Consider the following 19,603-nt stretch of genomic DNA (forward strand, 5'->3'; position numbering starts at 1 on the left):
TCCAACCTCTCTGCTCAAGCAGGGCCACCTACTAAAAGGCCACAGTAGAGAAAAATTGTCTCCTGATGTTCAGGGGAATTTCCTGTTTCAGTTTCTGCCCACTGCCTCTATCACCACTGAAGCACCACTGAAAAGATCCTGGCTCTGTCCTCTTTGTACCCTCTCTTCAAGTATTTATAAACATTGATGAGATCCCCTTGAGCCTTCTCTACTTCAGGCTGAATAGCCCCACTTCTCTCAGTCTTTCCTCACAGAAGGGATGGTCCAGCCTCTTCATCATCTTTGTAACCCTTTACTCTCTTCAGTATATCCATGTCTCTCTCAAACTGAGGAGCCCACATTTGGAAATTATTATTTCACAAGTAATTATGAAAACACTTGTTACAGGATATTGTGGATATCATAGAGCTTCTGTGAATTCAGACAGCATTTGGGACATATTTCATATCATTATACAGATGTCCATGTAGAAAGAGGTGAATCACCCATCTCTCTCTGCTGACTGATTTGAATACAGACATCTGAGCACATACATGGAGTTACTTGACTAGCTTTAAATACCCATAATAGAATTTGCTCACTCAGGTTAAGTTTACATCATTATGCCACACAACCCCACACTCTGAAGTAAGAAGTTCAGCAGAGGCTTAGATGATAACCTGTATCATAAAAGCTTTAAAGAGGAAAACAAATCAAACAAAAACTAGAGAAACAACTGCTAATGTTTTATAGTAAACAATCAAAGCTTCAGAAAATACTGCTACATCCTAAATTTTCCTTCTTAACAGAAGGTGCCAGATAAGGGGAGAAGGAGTAAAAGTGTTCTGCAACCTTAATTCAGCTTAAAAGATTGTGCTACCCTGCATTTCTCAAGTCAGTAGCACACAGTATAAAGCAAAGGACAAAGGACCCACAAGTGTCTATAGTTTATTCCTAACAAACACAGAAAAAGAAAGAAAAATAATCCCACAGTTGTTCTCTCACCATCCCAGCTCTCTATGCAAGAAGCTACATTTCCTTTTGTGCTTTGTCCCCTCTGATGTCTGCATGTTTCTCCATGCAGCATTAAGAGAAGAGGAGGAGAATGATCTCATCCAAGCTGCTGCCTGGACCCAGCCTAACGCTCACAGTGGAAAGAGCACAAGCCATTTGGCTGCTGCATAAGTCATCAGCCCTATCTTTTCAAGAAGAATGAGAGAGTGAGCAGTGATCAGCTGTTGCAAAGAAGACACCTAACCTAGTAAGAGAACTGCAGGCTTTGGATCCTGTGTTGCTCCTGTGTTCCTTACTTCCTGATGGCTTCCAGCAGCACCATTCTCCAGGCTCTGTTTATCACTCTGAGTGTGAAATATCTCTGTGCAGTGCACACAGAATCACCATGCTCAGATATTGGTTTGGATTTACACTTATTTAACCTGCAGGCAATGCTCTTTCTTGGCTATCATCCTTCATGGAAGTGACTGACCAATTCAGACAATAAACTCAAGAGGTGTTCCCTTCTATTGCCAGCACACATAAATTTTTCTCCTTTTTTTTCTTCCTACTTAAAGGCCTTCTTCCATGAGCATGTACATGATTATTAAACATGTGCCTCCACCCTTCTTCCTACCCTTCCAACTTTTCCAAAGTTATGTAAAGATAGAAATATAAGATGAAAGAAACCAATAAGACAATTTCAAGCAACAGCATTTCAGTCCTCACTCGCTCTTTGAGAAAGGCAGATCCTGTAATTTCAAGGCCCAGTCCTTGCTGAATGGTAATCACACAGCTTGTAAAAGACAACCATGCTTTGATAGTTTAAATGGGCAAGTCTACTGATGGTCAGGTACTCAAGCAAGAGGCAGATAGGTACCTTTTTGTCCCAGCATTCTCACTTTTGGAACATGTACTCTCACAGATTCTTTTCAGATGCAAAAAAGCTTCATACAATCACTTTTTTCAATTTCAGTGCTGAAATTTACTGTGTATGCACATTTTCTCTCAAGCAAGGTTCTCACTCATATACTACTTTCTTTTTATGGAACATAATAGACACCATTATTTCAATGAAGTACATACTTAAAGCTAAATAACACACAAATTCCATTCATCAAATATAATTATTGCTAGAACTATGGCATCTATTTATAATAGCTTCAGAAGCTAAAAGGTTCCTGTTCAAAATCTGGATAGCATGCTCAACTGGAAATAAAAGATTAAATGTTATATGCAGAACTGACATCAGTCAAAGCCAGGAACTCCAAAAAAAAAACAAAAAAGGGAACAGAACAGTGTCACAATAACAGTTAAGTTTAACACAAATCAGAACACACTATGAATAGCTGCCAAAATGTTCAATGACTTCATAAATTTGTCAGCTAAAATCAAGCATATTTTGGCAATACTGACCACCACCACGATTTCATCCAGCACACAAAAATAATTCAGAAACCTGAAGGCAGCACTGCCTGGTATAGTGATCCTGTTTCGTTGGGATATTTTAAGTGGTCCCAGAAGCTTTTGCATGCTTTATAGCTACTATCAATGGTTTTATTTTACAGGCAAACTTCGGCAAAAAAAAAACTTTTACAACATAAAAAACATTTAAAAAGCAAAATATTCTTAGGGGAAAAACAATAAAAAGAAGCATGAAGCACATGGGCTTATTTTATTTTCAAAAGATTTTATGTGCCATGAGAAAATACTCAAGTATGTGCTCTCTGACACCACGTTATTGTACAAATAAGCCCAGGACACACCCCTCTAAATACGAATCAAGCATTGCTTCCCTTGCAATTAAGCAGAGGCAGGAACATGTCACAATGGAATCTTTTCTGCTAACACCAGTGAAAAGAATGAGTCAAAGCACAAAGCAGCAGGGACAATGTTCTTACTCACCTAAAAGAAACCAGCAGTTTTCAGTTTTAATACCTATTTACATATAACCTAAATTGAAACTAATCAACTACACTGCATGAGCAGATGACCCATAAAACTATTCACAAGAGGCATTACTTTAATTTAGGAAATTGTTCTTTTTTCCACTCTATAAACACCGCTGTGGCAATTTTCATATGAAAGTACTGTGGGAAACAGTCACCTCTGCCTTGGGTCATTTAGTACAATTAATTGGTCTCTCGATGATATTTCCTTATGACCTTCATTCAGAGAGCCATTAACTGTCAAGAAATGTTAGTCATGGTAATCATTATCACTACTGTAAACCACAAATACTCAAAATTCTATTTTCTTAGCTCTTGGCAAAAATCATGTTCTCAATTTGCAGATCATGTGAAAGGACTTGGGCAGTTCTAGGTTCATTTCTAGTTCTGTCATATTTCCCCTGACTCCTAACTTTTACACCAGTTCAATGGTCACATTAACCATCATCATGATGAAGAGCTGAGCGAATACTGTAGTACCTTGAGTAAACATTGAACATTTTTGAAAACATTCATAGTCTCCATCTAGTTATTAACATGCAACTAACAAGTTGAAAGCTTCCTAAATTCCTAAATTCTAAGTGAATCTTTGAATTATACATGTAACTGTATGTCAGTGTAGCAAAAAAAAACTACAACCCCAAAACAACTCCACACAAAAAACTCAAAGCATACCAATCCAAACAGGCTCCCATGAAGAACAGCAATCATAAGTCATCTTGTGCTGTTTTGTTCAGCTAATTATTCTCTTCCCAAATAACCTAGGAAAAAAAAAAGAAAAAGAAAAAGAAAAAAGTGACATTCACATTCAAGGCAGGACAAGAGCAGAATAGCAAACTTTTTCCTTTAACAAAACTTTATTTTTATTGGGAGAAGTAGAATATTCTGTGTCTCCTGACAGAAGGCAGACTGCATGCCTGCTTTCTGGCAGAAGGTATAGAAAGGACTAAGGCATCAAAGTTTCATCAAACCAAAGAAATCCTCAGCTATGTCATCTATGGATGGTAACAATCTCACCATTTCATACTAGGATCTGTCAGGGCTGGAGTAACACATTGTTTCAGGTCTCATCCAGCTATGTTTATTTCACTTGTAGACAAGCATACAGCTGCCAGCTGTTGTAAGTCTTACTGCAGCTATCAAAATAAATTCTTACCCTTAACCATCAGGATTCTGATCTTTAAACCCCTAAAGGAGCTCAAAACAGCAACATATAAATCTACTATTGAGCATCATAAAGAAGCCAAATAAATTTCCCACAAACAGTAAAGATAACAACATTGGACAAAAGACAAGAAAACAGGTCTAGAGAGAAGAATAAATCATTAAAGTTTCAATGAAGAATCTCAGCACTTCCTTTATGCATGACTGTACCAATCAATCATCATCACACTGCTAATATACCTCAGATAGCTAAATTATTTCTGCAAACTGGACATAACACAGCTAAAAAGCTGCATATTCTATCACGAGTTCATGACAGAATCAGTTATTATCAGATATCAGTTCTTATCTGAGAATGTCAATTTTTGAGGTAGCTTTTCCTTATACTCTTAGAAGAAAGCCATAAAAATTCAGTGAGCCTTGAAAACTGAGTTTATGTCACACTAATAGTTTTAAGTGACCTAATTAATTTATAAATATCTATATATTGAAATCTATATCTATCTACATCTTTTTATATACAAAAAGGACAAATATATGAGACACTTTGTATGCTTGGTTTTAAAAGGCTATCCAACTTTTAATTTCTGCAAGAATAAGCTTTAGGAACATCTCCAAGTCACCTCCACACTGGGACAAAAGATATCAGGATCCTTCAGGAACAGATTTCTAAATAAATGATGCACACAGGGGCTGAAGGACAAGCCAGCCAAAGAGTTTACAATGGCCTTCAGCAAGGGAAGCAGTAACAAGCTGCACTCTAAGACCTCCCATAATGTACTGACCCCTGCAATCACTCAGTGCTGAGTTTCTGTATCTGCAGCCAACCCAACATGGACTTCAAAGACCCAAAACATAAGGGTTGATTTGCCAGACTGGAGTCTGCTGAGACATCTGCCTTCTGCAGAACACATTATCTAGCCACAAGGGAAGCTGGTGTCTGAAAGATTTTTCTGATAATCTATTAATACAAGTTGTTTTCCATGAGCACAAAATTTGGTCTTTGCATTTATGCCAAAAAACAAAGGGGGAAGGAAAACAATTCTCAGATATACCTATGTATAAAGAGATAAAATGTAGCCATTGGATTATTATAGACTTTCTCCATTTGGTTTGTCCCCTCTTTCGTGAGATAAGCAATATAAACTGGTAATCTTCCCTCTTCTGCTTTTTGAAGTGGCAAAACAGTGAATAGGTCTGCAAGGAGGCAGAAAACTACTGGGAGCCAGGACAAGATTAAATACCTCAATAACCTGTAAGACCTTCCCACCAGACAAGCACATCCTCTGTCACAAGAGCCATTTCCAATCTCTACTTACATGATCATAGAAAATATTCCTAACTCTCACTAAAATAAAAGTATCTTTAAAATCAATTCAGACAAGCATCTGAAACACTGTGATGAACTAGGAAATTCTTTCACTTCTAATTTCCAAGAAGAAAAAAAAACACAAGTACTTTTGCAAAGTAAATCTGGAAAATTTTAATAAATTGGAGTACATTGCGGAGCTTGCTGGGCAAGATTGCTTTGGGTCGTTTTCTGTTGCCATTTAGGGGTTAAAAGTGTTTCATAATGAAATTCCTTTTTCCCCCACTCCATTATAAATTATTAGTCAGGCTTTTTTCTAAGAACAGAGGGGAAAAGCTTCGTAACCCTTCATGAAATTTGAGTGCAAGGATTCCTGACCCTGCAAGGAGCTCTACCTGTGGAATTACAACATTGATGATATCAGCATTTAGACCTGGCAGAGCTACTGAAAGGGTAGTCCTGACCTTTTCCTTCTTCATTCACTCATTCTTGAACCCAGCTCCCCAGTCCCAAAGCAGAAGGAATAAACTGAACTAAAACTGACCCTGGCAAGCAAATTTAAAAGCTTCACATTTCTGGCCTGAAGCTGTGAGATGCTGGGGAACACAGATCAAGGCTTAAAAAAAAATCTCTTAGATTTACATACTAAGAGACATTTTAATTTAACAGTCAGTCCTGTGCCACAAGCAAGAACGGTGCAAAACCTGTACTTAGAGGTGATCACAGAAAAATCTGCACCTTTGATTCCCCAAATCAGGAGCTGACATTTACAAAAAACTGAAATAGTGGAACTAAAATCACAAAGATCTTACACATAATTAAACTTTAAGGAGTTACCCACAAATACCCAGATTACATTAAAGACTTAGCAAGAGCCTAGAGAAGATCAGAAATATTATGAAATTGCTTTTCAAGTGAGCTGTAATTTTGTTACATACTTTACTGACAATTCTCTCTGTCTCTTAATGCCTAGTCTATAGCCATATTTTATCAAGTTTTTCTAACATTTTCTTAGGATACTAAGTCAAACCACAGGCAGCAATGAAATGAAATACTGAAAGCTTACTTCCTTCACAAGAGTCAGTCCATCAGAAGACAATAAGCAAGGAAAAAAGTCTGCTTCAAGTCAGAAAGCTTTGAGAGAGTTGTCCTAAGGCTATTTTGGCTTTTCAACTACAGAAACTTCTCCACTATATTCTCTGAGCTCTGTGAAAATGTTCCACCTTCACATACCTTAAGGTAAAGACCTTAAGGCTCCTTGCATTACATCATTCTTACTTCCTCTGTAGTGCCCCAGCATATCCAAAATACACTATTGCATTGCCTACTGCTAAAATCAGGGGAAGATGAATTTTTCTGTTCATAGTTTGGACAACAGCTGTTAGCACACTGTCTTCTTTTGTAAGCAAGGGCTTAGAAAACTCAGCCTATAAAAATGGTAATGCCAGCAGCAGCACTCTACACTGCTGGAATTTAAGCTGTATCTCCCACAGAAGCATATCTGCTTCTTGAAACGAAATTTATTTTAACAAAAATTCATCTCTTTATGAAAAGATGCAGGGATGCTAATGAAAAAGCGATTAGAATGGCCAGATGTGTACACTCTTCACACAGTGTGCTGCTCACAGATTCCTGGGATTTGATTTAGCTCCCAGAGCAAAGCCCTCAGCCCTGCTCCTGCTTTTCCCTCAGGGATTCAGGCCATGCTGGAGCCAAGCTCTGTGCCTGCCCAGGAGTGCTGCTGCTGCAGTACAGGTGTTGTGGATCTCACTTCTTGGCTCCCACGGAAGAGATGCTGGTAGCGAGTTAAATGAGGCGACTCCCACTCACAGCATTCTGCTCGGAGAGTGCTCAAAGGCTGCAATGGCAAGATTCAGCTGAGAACTAAGCAAAGATTTACTTTATATGCCTATTTATATAACCTTTTTTCTCATACATATACACACATGTGCATATATTTCCAATAGTTATTATCACCTCTATTCAACCAAAGACAAACATAAAATGTTTCATACAAAAAAATCATCTAAGTCATAAGGTTCCTTTGATTCTTTCCCCTGATTTACCCTGTACTTAGCTTTTAGTCCAAATTAGTCTATTAAAAATCAGCTGCATGTTACAATAGTAACTTCTTTTCCCTAATACAGAAACGGAGAATAAATAAACAATCAAATTTTTGATAGTTATCTGTGTCATCTCATATGATAGCTTCAGAATTATTTTTGGGTCATGTCAGCCAACTGGAATAAAACTTTAAGACAGCAGCTATTTTGGAGATTCAATCATAGTCAGAAATCTATTCACACTAGGAATTAAAAGACAGTTAAATCAAGAGTTCCCATCTGGACACTCTCAGGGTGAGATGACATATTGCAGACATTCAGACCCTATGCAATACAGGCACTAGCAATTTCTGTTCAGACCAACAAGCAGGGCTTGTAACATACATCCCAAAGAGATAAAAAATTGATTACATTTGCAAGCCAAAAACATTTAAATGAGCTAGTCTAATGATTTTTAAAGCACACTTTTTTTTTCATGCAATACAAGAGATCAGTACTTCAATTTTTTCCAGGCTTTTTAATCATAAAAATGCAACATAAACAAATATCAACTGAATAATTCAAATCCTTTTCAGGAATGATTTTTTAAAGTAACTTATAATTCCTTGTTACAAATAAATTAAGTTAATCAAATGGACTCTGTACTACCAATTGGTTCTGTGCTACTTGGTACCTTTTAGGCAAACAGAAGACCAAATCAAATGTCTTCCACAGATAGTTACAGCAGTTCTGAGTTCACAAACTTCATATTTAAGAAAGGTTTCTTTCCATGGAAAAACTCCTTCAGCAGTAAGTTAGGAATTTTCACACTACTTTTAAAACATAGAAAAATAGAAAACCAAATATCTGAAAAAACACATACCTCCAAAAAGAACAACAAACCAACAAAAAAAAAACCCCAAAAAACCCCAACAACATCAAAAAATAACCCAACAAAAAAACACTGAAAAATTAAAACATCCCAAATCCCTCCGACCTACAAAGTATTACCTTACCAGAAAGGTGTAATCCATTAATTCCTGTTGTCTTCCACTTTGGTAGCTAAAGATCCTATTTCCCTACTCAACCAAAGGCTGTTTAAATATGCTCAACTAATGAATTTTGCAAATAATAACAATGTTTCTTCTGTTACAGAGAAGTTATTTCAGTCTGTCTTTAGACATGAAATTGAACCTGAGAAAATACTGTATGGAATTTATCATCCTGCAACCAGAATGACTCTGAATAGCATAAATGTAACATATAATTATAACATATAATTTCTAATTCAATTACAGTTACTCAGTAGCAGCTGAAAAATTCAGACCAAGGGAGTTGTACCAACCTTTTAAAACACACAAAAGTTAGAAATAACTCAAAGTTACAGGCATGATTTATAGGAAAACAAGTGCAATGACATCTGCCATGAGACCAGAAAACTAAACCCTTGTCTCTATGCTCTCTGTAAACCTCTTTACAGACCGTAATGATACTGCTGAAATTAACATTATTCAGCCTAAGACATCAAAAACCAGCTCACATAAAATCAGAAGTGATGAGTCTCTTGTATTTCCAGCTCAGGAGAAAAAAAGAAAAAAACCTCTTTATTGACACCTTCCTCATGGGTCCTACCGCTCCTTCCTCCACAGAGAGAGTGACACAGAAAGATTCAAGGCATCAGGAGCAACCAGCCACCAGGACAATTGAACCTGCTCAGCTCCAAAGCCCCTCAGCAAAGGAGTGATTTTAGAGGAAAGGTCATGTTTTACATGCAATGAAGTTCTAGCCTGTGCCTAGCTACTGTTCCGTGAAAAGACAGTGGCAGATCCTGATCTGTGTGCAAACTGACAGCACTCATATAAATCCAGTAAATCCAGTCATTTGACAATGACAGAGGGAAAAGTTATAGTGCTTTAATGCCATATCCACAAAGACCTCTGTTGCCTACCTGGCAGAAAAGACCAGAAACAGTTCTCTCAAATGCACTCTAAATAAAAGTTCAAATGCTGCATGTTGAGAAGGTTTAACATTGCTGGAACAAAGACACATTTTCAAGAATGGGTTTTATTGGAAACAGTTTAATTTCAATTCACAACGCATAGAATGGAAATTCTACCAACCACCTGTACATACTTGAAAACCTTCCTTAGCCTTCCACTTCATATTTAGCTTACAAACTATCTTTGCTTGGCAAGTTCTTACCATTTTCGGTCTTACCAAGAGCTCTCCAGACCTTTTTGTTACAGAAGTAGCTAAGGCAAGTTTCTGAAGCTCCATAGACTGAACCATCATCTGTCCTCCTCTCAGTCCATTTTATCAACAGGAGAGGTTGCTGTCTGTCCTGCAGGCTCAGCTTACTTAAGTCTTCATCTATTAGCTGCATGCTTAGCTAGAATGGCTCAGGTATGCTTGCCCTTTTCACTGGTAAGGAAAAAAAAACCAAAACCACCACCTCTGATGTATCAGTCATTAACTCTGGTCTGGGAATATGATACATTTTCAGCAAAAGCACTAGGAAAAAAAGAGCCAGGTATTTTCTTGGGCAGAGCAAGTATCATTCTCCTACTCTGAGCAACTTCATGTATGTGTATCAAATAGCTATAATATATATGTTTATACATGAAGTTCAAAATCTGTAACTTCACCAGGTCTGTAGAAGCTCTGCTCTTTCCCAAGTACTCTGAAACAACTCAGCTCCCTTCCTTATATCAGTTTTTCAGTCAGACCATACTGCTGCCAGGTCTTTATACACTGTTACCTATCCACTAATCAGTAGTTTGAATGATTATTTTAGAACCTGTGTCTCTGTACAGCTTCTGTCCATTTTCTAATTCCCATAGCAATTTTTGGTTCAGTGACCCACACGCCAGGGAGTGGGAGTGGGAAGTTAAGGTACCTTTTCTAAATACTAATAAAGCAATGAAAATTAATGAACCATAAAATACAGGAAATTAACTTCTCATCACATCATCTAGCTACCCACCCAAACGAGTTTAAAATACCAGCTTCAAGCAGTCTGATATTCTAGGGACACCCAGTTGCCACTTCATTTATAGTCTGTTTCCTTAGCAACACTATAATCCATCTGGCTGCAGAAAGCTAAATTCTCAAACCATATCCTCCCGTACACCGGAAATAGGCTCAAAACCATTTATATTTTAAACAGTCATCGTGATTACTGAGCATGTAAATGAATCTGAAAAGGCAGTAATGTCCTTAAAACACACACACAAATTCTCACTGCTCTAGTTTGAAAAGCTGGTTCCCATACTGCGAATATCTTCCACCAAGAGTTTCAGAAATGAAATACTTCCTCTTTGTTTCACCATGTCCAGCTGAAGAGGTCTTTAGAACTGCACCTGGTCAATCAGTTCTCTTAAGACTTTTCAAAGAGAAGTAATTTGCAAGACCTAGAATGCAATGCCAAGAATGACAGCCAGAAAAACCCTGATGAAAATTGATCACATTACAAAGTAGAGCCACTTGTCTTAGAAGTACTTACTCTTCAACTTTTTGCATCTAAAACTATAAGCATCATCTATACAAACTAAACTAAAAATCCAGTCCACAACAGTAATGGGGTATAAATAACAGGGTCAAACTATTCAGGATATCCAGGCGAAGAACTGGATGGTAACTAGCAATTTCCCAGTGAAACTGGATAACATCAGACCTTCTATCACAGATGAATTGATACAACTTAAAATCACAGAATGTATCTTAAACATACACCATTTTGCATGAATTTGACAACTTCAACCTTGGAGAGTTCTGTACAATAGAACCACCACCGCCTCTATCTCAAAGACTCATCAACAGCAAGCCAGTCTTTAATCCACAGAATACCTCTGGCATGCAGTGAGCCATTTCAGTTCTGCACAGCTTTGTGTGACTCAGCTGTACAGTGGTGGCACACAAGTCCTCATTGCTTGACCTGCTGACAGCAATAGAGATTTGAGCAGGCTGAGGATTGAACTGGGTAGCCATTTAGGGAATGCATGACAAAACTGGGAAGTGTTTATCAATATGAATCCCCAACCTCAGACCTTAGGGAATTCCATTTCCTTACCAGCATCTGGTTTTACACACACCATCCCCCTCCTCCTTTTCTTCCTACTAGGGCTGAGACTGATCCCACCTAATTCAACACAGCTTTCAGGTAACCACATAAGCTTACTCAGCAGTCAGACAGAACATGTATTTCTGGAAAGTGAATTCACCTAAATCATTTCATGTACCTATTTTATTTCTCTTGTTTTGTAACAGTACTGTATATGAACACCTCTGGTACCTATAATGGTCTGCACACATCTGACTGAAAATCTGACTCAGGATTCCATATAAGAGTAACATAACACTTAATAGGTGCATTCTGCAATTCTGTAGTTTCAGCAAACTGCAGAAATTGCCCTGTCAACAGCTGACACCAGCCTCCCCAAGGAGTGATTCACCAGGCCCTGCTCCCTGAAGTTAAGATGCTGAGATCCTCAGTGTGCTCTGGAGCTTGCCAGGATCCCACAAACACTGTAACTGAATCAAGATAACCCATCTTTCCCATCATTTCACACGTGTGAAGTCTTGGAAGACCACCAAAGAGACAGGTAAGTCTCTGGACCAATGCCTAATTCACACTCTTTTATACTGGCACCAATAAACAAAGAATCTGATTGTTTATTCAAATAGCTACATATCCAAGAACAGAGATAGACTTTGCAAACAGTGCAGAAAAAAAAGAGAATATTCCAGGGCTATTTTATTTTCAGCCTTGCTGAAAATAGCTTGAAGCGTATTCACCATATTGGCAGTGTACCATGAAGATGCTTTTTCAAGTCTATCATTTGTGGCAGCCTTGAAAACACATTTAATCCAGTTCATTTGGATCTAACAGTTTAACAGCATAAGTGCTATTACCTGAGATTTCATGCTTTGATTTGATATCTCCAGAAAAGATGAATGCAGTCAGAAATTGCCTTCTTATCAAAATGAATGGAAAGGAGAGGGAAAACACTCCTAACTTCAGTCAGCAAATGCACTCAACCCCATCCCTATTGCCATAATAAATGCAAAGGAAATTTCTGACAGCAGATGCAGATGTCCCAATATCAGTAATGCATAGTACAACTTCTCCCTGTTATAAATACTCTCAACATGCCTTATGAGTCATTATTAAATCTTGCCAAATTTCTTTTAAATGTCACCTCCTTATCACAACTGACACACTTGGAACTTGAGCAGACATGCTGAATGAATTCAGTTGTGTAAAGGATAGAATTAGCTTTTCTCAGCTCTACCAACTCACAAACCCTTCAAACCAGAAATAAGGCATGTGGTGGGAGGCCCTACTGCAATTCAGTTGATTTTGCTTCAAAAATAAAGAGGCCACATGATTTTCCCAGAGTACTCAAGCATATGAAGGTCTGGGGTACTAGTGGGCATGTGGGCACTGCTGGGAGAATGGAAGCACAAATACAACACATTCATTTCTTCTACATTTCATAACATGTCTTGGGCTAGATGTGGGAAGTTTGGATTTTTGTTTGGAGATTTTCTTTGGTTCTTAAAGTCATTTTGGTAATAGGATGAAGCGCAGGAAATTTGGGTATGAATTTTAAATCATTATTTGAAGTTTATATATGCAAAAGCATATGAACATATAATTAGCAATATCAAAATATCATGTGTATATGATGTACAGTGCTTTTAAACACACCCACAAGTCTCACATAAGACTCAAGAAAATGGTCTAGAGAAAATTTAGAACTGACAACTGACAAAAGAGTCAAAATCAAAATGATCACATAATAAAAGGCTTGTTGGAACATCGACTGAAAATAAGAACTTAATCAAGATATATAATGTGTTTCCAAATTACATTTCAAGTCTTTGACAAAAAGAAAGTAATCTCTATTTTTCACAAGGTATCAGTCTCTTTCTATCATTATACAAAATGAACCTTGTACAATTCTTTGAAAGGGATAATTTTATGAACTACACTGATATGGAAAACTAGTAGCAATAACCGCTTCTAAGTAGTAGCAAGTTTTGAAGTTCTAAGACAGTTTAGAAAGACAGGATTATTATTTCTCAATTTGCATTAAAAACACATGTTTTTTCTTCTGCTTTGTTGCACAGTCTTCCCCTTGTGCTCAAAGCAATCAAAACCTCTTGTTTGTGAAACTTTCTGCCCTCATCCCATCACTTTTTGCCTTTTTAAGAGGCAGGATAACTTGCACAAGACAGTAGGGTAATGAAGATAATTTAACTTTTCCTGAAGAACTAGATACAGAGATGAACATCACCACAAAAGAAATACACATTGAATGTAATTATTAAGCATTCAGAATTGGCTGCAAGTAAGACATGTGATCATATATTGAGCAATGACAAGAAAATAAAGGACTGGAAAGGTGCTCACTAAGGATTAACCTTGCCTTAACGTAGCTGGATAGAAAGGCTAAGAGCCATAGAGACTCTAATGATACAAAGCAGAGAGACACTGAGCAAATAGGGAGAATAAACTACTTTCTGAACAGGCTCATTTTCTCCCCACTGATTGTGCCTGAAAGGCTAGTTGAGACTACTTCAGTGTCAATGTAGTACTCTGTAGATCATTTCTAACAGAGCCCTCAAAAGTAGTCAGTGGGTTTAAATTTGCTATGCAGGGGGTCCAATAAGGTGAAAAAAAAAAAAATCACAGGATGACAAAGCTGTCTTTCAGAAGCCCAGCTTGAAGACTTAAATATACCTCCTAAACCACTGGCATCTATTCACTACACACAATGAGGTAGTCACCTGATGGAAAATACAATGCATGGTCACATGTGAGAAAGGAGAAATTTCAAACATCTCCTCTGATTCAAAGAGCAAGGCTGGCAAAAGACTTTTATTTTGCCCCCATTAAAAAAAAAGTAATCCAACTGATTTGATTAGCCTGTTACTGAATAAGGTGTGCAACCATGGCTGGAACAGAATTGTTTTTTATGTACTTGGCAAAAGTTATCTATATTCCAAACAGAAAGTGAGCTATTAAGCATTAGAAAAGTATCTGTTGCTTTTAAGAGCACAAGAACCTCATTATTCTTGGAGGCTCATAGCAAAGGACCAGGACAACTGACACAAGCTACAGTATGGTAACTTCAATTAGGCCTTAGGGAAAAAACTTCACAGTGACAGTGGTCAAACACTGGAACAGGTTACTCACACAGTACAGGCTGTACAATTTCCACCCTTTGTGATTTTTCAACACTCAAGTGGACCCTGAGCAACCTCATCTAACTTTCAACCAGACTCATCTCTCAGCAGAGAGGTGGCCTACATGACCTCCAGAGGTCTCTTCCAACCTCAGTTATTCTGTAGTTCTGTGCCCCAGCCTCAGTTCACCTAGTTTATAATTTCCTCACTACAGCCTGCAAAAGCCAAGCACTGGGTCTGAAAGCCAGTTTCCTCTTTGCTTTCTAGACCTGATCTGCTTGGCCAGCTGACCTGACCCATGCAACCACAGGGCTGCAAGCTAGATTAGGACAAAATAGTCACACTGGACAAATGAAGTGACTAGCAACTACAATTAATTAAACCAATAAAGAAAAGGATGTGGCAGAAAAATGTAGAAAGCAGCAGGACAATAAGATAGTCCAGGAAGAAAAAGGTAAGTAGAATATTGCAGGGAAAACAACAGTAAAGTCACCAGACAGACCTGCCCACACAATGGGTGGCCAACAGAATTGGAACTGGGCATCAAAGCTTCAAATCAGTTATATCACATAAAGAGTAGGAGGGTTATTTCATAACAAATGTATAAAGGCTGCCATCTCTCTTAATTGTCAATCCACCTATGGATCATGACCTACCACTACATTTTAGACAGTTACAGCCTGAGCTGGCATTTAGAGGTTCTCACTTTGCTAATGATATCAGAAACTATCAAAGATACCCCAGGAAAAAAAATACAACTTTTGATTCTATTTCTTTTAGGGATAAAAAAAAAAGCACTGAGAAAATTACACCCAAAACTACATCCAAAAATTGTTAAAAAGTTAGTCTTCAAAAGTCAAGCTCTGAAGACTTGAGAAGTAGCAGTCAAACCCTGTGACTTCAATTAAACCCTGTGACATAGGCTTTAACTATGTGACTAAATTCTGCTTATCCACACAGAATCCATCTTCTTTCAGAAGGTCACTAAGACAAACAAGAGTTCAAACCCTTGCTTTCTCCACAATTATTGTATGTCACCATGTTACATTTAATCAACATGATTCAAGCCTTGCTTTAGTAACTACAAGGAGGAGAAAATCCAGGAGAGATGCAAAAGTGATAACCAGTCACTAATTTTGGTTGCCTTACTCGAGATGCAAAGCATTCTGAAAAAATCTGGGTCCCAGATAGTTCTAAGGCACAGTTCCCACAGGCCACATCTTCACTACTTCAAAGCTTTAAATTTCCAAACCCTTCTGTGCTTATGTGGTCTTGGTAATATTCTTTTAAACACAGCTTGTGTATAATAAACATCTAGATTGAGGTAAATTAGGTTACAGTTATGCAAGAGATTTCTCAAAGTGCCATTCAAGCCAGTGGGACTCCTCAGATACCTCCAACATTATTTAAGTGCAATACACCTTACTGAAACAGTGTTTTTACACAGGCAAGGAGAAAAAAAAAAAAAGATAGCTCACCTTTCTCCTAAACTACACACAGAAATAGCTCAATATTAAGAATTGTATTTTATGAGGTTTCATTCTAATGAAATCAACAAGAATTTGACTGTGCCAAGCTGCCTGTTTGGGAAAGTACTTTAGAGCATTAACCCAGTCCCATCACATACTTCAGGCTTACATAAGTATCTAAGTATTACCCTCAGCTGGAAATGAGATGGTTAAACAATTTCACTACTCAAGTTCAAACTGTGTAGTTTGAACTACTGTCTAGGTTAGCAAAATAAAGATTAACAACACATTACAGAGATAAAAAGTTCACCATTCTATTAAAGTATTTTATATGTCTATGAGAGGTGGAATGATCTGACAATTTTTGACCTGAATTCTGGATACGACAAGTAGGATTTCTTGGATGATACACTTTCTCTTGCCTCACCTCATCTTTAACAACTAAATCTGACATTCTCTGAAGCATTAAAAAAAAAAAAAAAAAAAAAAAAAAAAAAAAAAAAAAGAACAAACCCAAGTTGCTCTGCCCAACTTGCTACTTGTAGCAAAATAATTATGGAAGCTCCATGTGACTGCGGGCCAAGGAGCTTCACATCCAGCCATCAGGACTGCTTATGGACATGGATTGCCCTAGGAGAACATTTCCAGACAACCAGAACAAGTCACAAAAGCCTCTTATGGACAAGTGGGAAAACCACCAAGCCTTCACCTACTCCGTCTTCAACCACATGCACAAGCAGAGAAAACAGGAAGAAAGCAGTCCTGGCACTTCTCAGCAGCTGACTATGAAAAGCAGCATTTTATAGTGCCAGAGATCCTCAATGCAGGGAAATTAAATCTCTACCACTGAGTACAGAGTTAAGGGAGGCTACCTGCAGATAGACAACGTTACAGATGGACTATGGCCACACCAGTAAAGCAAGCAATGCCAGAAATACTTCCCTGGAAATGGAATTCACTGTCACACAGACTGCTGAGCTGCCACACACCAGCACAGCATCCTTCTAACACAGGGCTGCTACAGGTCTCTCATGCAAATTTCTTGTTCTGGAAGGCAAGAGAGTTAAACAGCATTGACAAGGGCTAACCCACAGCACTTAGCTTCAGAAGCAGCAAATGGTCTTGGGTGCATTTCATTAACTGCAGAGAAGCAATCACAGCCTCTCCAAGCTTTATGTGCTACTGTTCCTAGAGGAGTATTTTAGAAGTGGCAGATGCAATGATGAAGCACACAAGCAATGCCTGATCAGCAGCACCTGACAAAAGTCACCTACGCATTGTAGTGCACACTAAGAAAATTAGAAACTTGGAGAGCTCATCTTGCCTTCTTCCTGTTTCCTCTGAGTAGGCAGACACTGCACATGAACTACTAATTTCCAGAGTCTCATTTATTTTCTCACTTTAAAAAAAAAAGTTTTATACATTTAGAATATATTCTTACAGTAAGGCTGCTTCTAATACAGGAGTAAAGTAGAACAGCTAAGAGAATGTACTTTAGAGTGCTGATCATTTGTCAGTAGATATTTCAAAGGGAAATTATTTAGAAATTACTCTAGTTCTAATTACTAGTCATTACTAAATTTGCTTCTGTAGACTAAGAATGTAATTACTCGTGGGTCTATACTGTTACGCTGGAGCTACAGTAACATTGGTAAATACATTTTCATAACAGATTACAAAAAACCCCATTTTTGACACCCGACAATACGCACGTATTCTATGTTACCAATCTTGAAACAGATCTCTTTGACATTTCTTTACATTTTCAGTTAACTTGAGATGGTCTATTTAAAACTGCCCTTCTCATAATCTGATGCCTCTGACACCTTTGCTCTCATGTTAGAATGTGCAATATGTCCCACAGAAAATGCATTATGTAAAACCCATTTGCCACTGCTTAAGCATTCAGTATCCATTTCAGTGAGGACAATTTTGTTTAGCAAGCTTCTTGGGCATGGATCTAACTTTCCAGGCATGTCTAGCTCTGACTATTGAAAACTCCTATGTTATCTGTATCTTCCTGTAAATCAACTGTATCCTTCGAAAAGTGTTTTTGTTAATTTACAAGAAAAAGTTTATGGTACACTTTGTTATATACATATATATGAATATATACATATCTATACATATCTATATATATCTATACTAGGCTGTACTGTATCATTCGACTTTTACAAAACAAGTTTGGAACACCACGTTGCACACCCAAACAAAAACTAAATACGCTTTTAAGTAGATGAAAAACAATCAAAACCAAGCGAGGCGTTTCTATTTCTTTTCTGCAGGAGCGACACGCACACACACCGTACCGACAGCGGCGGGCTCAGGAGTTGGGCAGAAGCAGCAGCCAGACGAGCAGGTGACAGCCAGCAGTCAGTTCCCCGTGCCGCTGGGCAGTGTCCCGGGAGCGGAGGGAGCCCGGCCACCTCCCGGGACGGAGCCCGGCCGGAAGCGCGGCCCCCGCCGCCGCCGGGGGAGGAGCAGCCCCCCACAGGCGGCACCACGGGCCCCGGACGCGGCCGAGCGCGCCCACCCGGCTCCGGCAGCGCTCCTGCCCCCGCTGCCCGCCGACGGCTCCGGCGGGAGAAGAGACGCCCGGTGCCCACGCAGCCTCCTCGGGGCGCCGACCCCCGAGCAGTCCTGGCCCACGGGCACGGATCCCCGGGGCTAGGACGCCGTCCCGGTGGTGGGACCGCGGCCGGGGGAAGCGGCACAGCCGCGGGCGCTCCCCGCGGTCCCCGGCGCAACTCTCTCCGCGCTCCCGCCGCCCGTCCCGCCGCCCTCGGCCGGGCGGAGCAGCAGCCGGTCCCGCGGAACTGCCGCGGCCGCGGCGCGACGCCGCCGCTCGCCTCGCCTCACCTCACGGTGTGGCCGGAGCCCTGCGGAGCCCGGCGCAGCACAAGCCCGGCCTGAGCCCATCCCTCCGGGAAGTTTCCTGCCATCACAGCGGCCGCGGAAAACAAAAGCTTCAGAGCCGGGAGCGGGAGGAGAAGGAGGAAAGGCAGCGCAAGCAGGGAAGTGAGGGGCATAGCTCGCCCGCCGCGCCGCTGCCCTCGGCTGCCGACTCCCGCGGAGGGCAGCCCGCTCAGCGCTGCCTCCCCATTCGCTTCGGCGGCGGCTCTGCTGCCCGGGCAGCGCCGCGGAACCGGCGGACCGAGGAGCAGGCGGGCGAGCCAGCGCCTCCCCCGCTTGCCTCCGTCCGTCCCTGCCCGCCCGCCGGCAGCACGCCCCGTCCCGCCCGCCGCCGCCGCAGAGCCCCGCCCGCGCCGCGGCTCCGCCTCCCGGGGACGCGCGCACGCTCCGGCCCAGCGGCTCCCGCCGCCCCCGGGGCCGTGGGCGCTTCCCGGCGGGGCGGCCGCGCCTCCCCCGTGCCCGCCCCGTGCCCCGCGGCCGCGGGCGGCACTCGGCACATCCGCAGCCCCCCCCACCCGCTCCGTGTGCCGCTCCTCATCGCCCAGCGCCGAGCAGGCTGCTCTGTAAAGTTGAAGGCGTCTCCTTAAAAATCCC

At 40.3% G+C, this 19,603-nt stretch overlaps 1 protein-coding gene across 2 annotated transcripts in view; it reads right to left on the reverse strand.

The window, feature by feature from the left end:
• GPR63 (G protein-coupled receptor 63) overlaps window positions 1–19,233 on the reverse strand; it is a 28,690-nt gene extending 9,457 nt beyond the window's left edge. The window contains exons 1-2 of one of the 2 annotated variants that reach the window (XM_063153040.1): window positions 18,956–19,233; window positions 3,597–3,682 (exon numbers count right to left, since the gene is read on the reverse strand). The gene's annotated coding sequence lies outside the window, so the exon portion shown is untranslated. Of the gene's footprint in view, window positions 1–3,596; window positions 3,683–18,405; window positions 18,538–18,955 lie in introns of those variants that run through there. The other variant, XM_063153041.1, reaches the window with a different exon arrangement.
• Window positions 19,234–19,603: the final 370 nt, after the last annotated feature.

This window comes from Melospiza melodia, chromosome 3, assembly GCF_035770615.1.
Source record: "Melospiza melodia melodia isolate bMelMel2 chromosome 3, bMelMel2.pri, whole genome shotgun sequence".
Lineage (NCBI taxonomy): Eukaryota > Metazoa > Chordata > Aves > Passeriformes > Passerellidae > Melospiza > Melospiza melodia.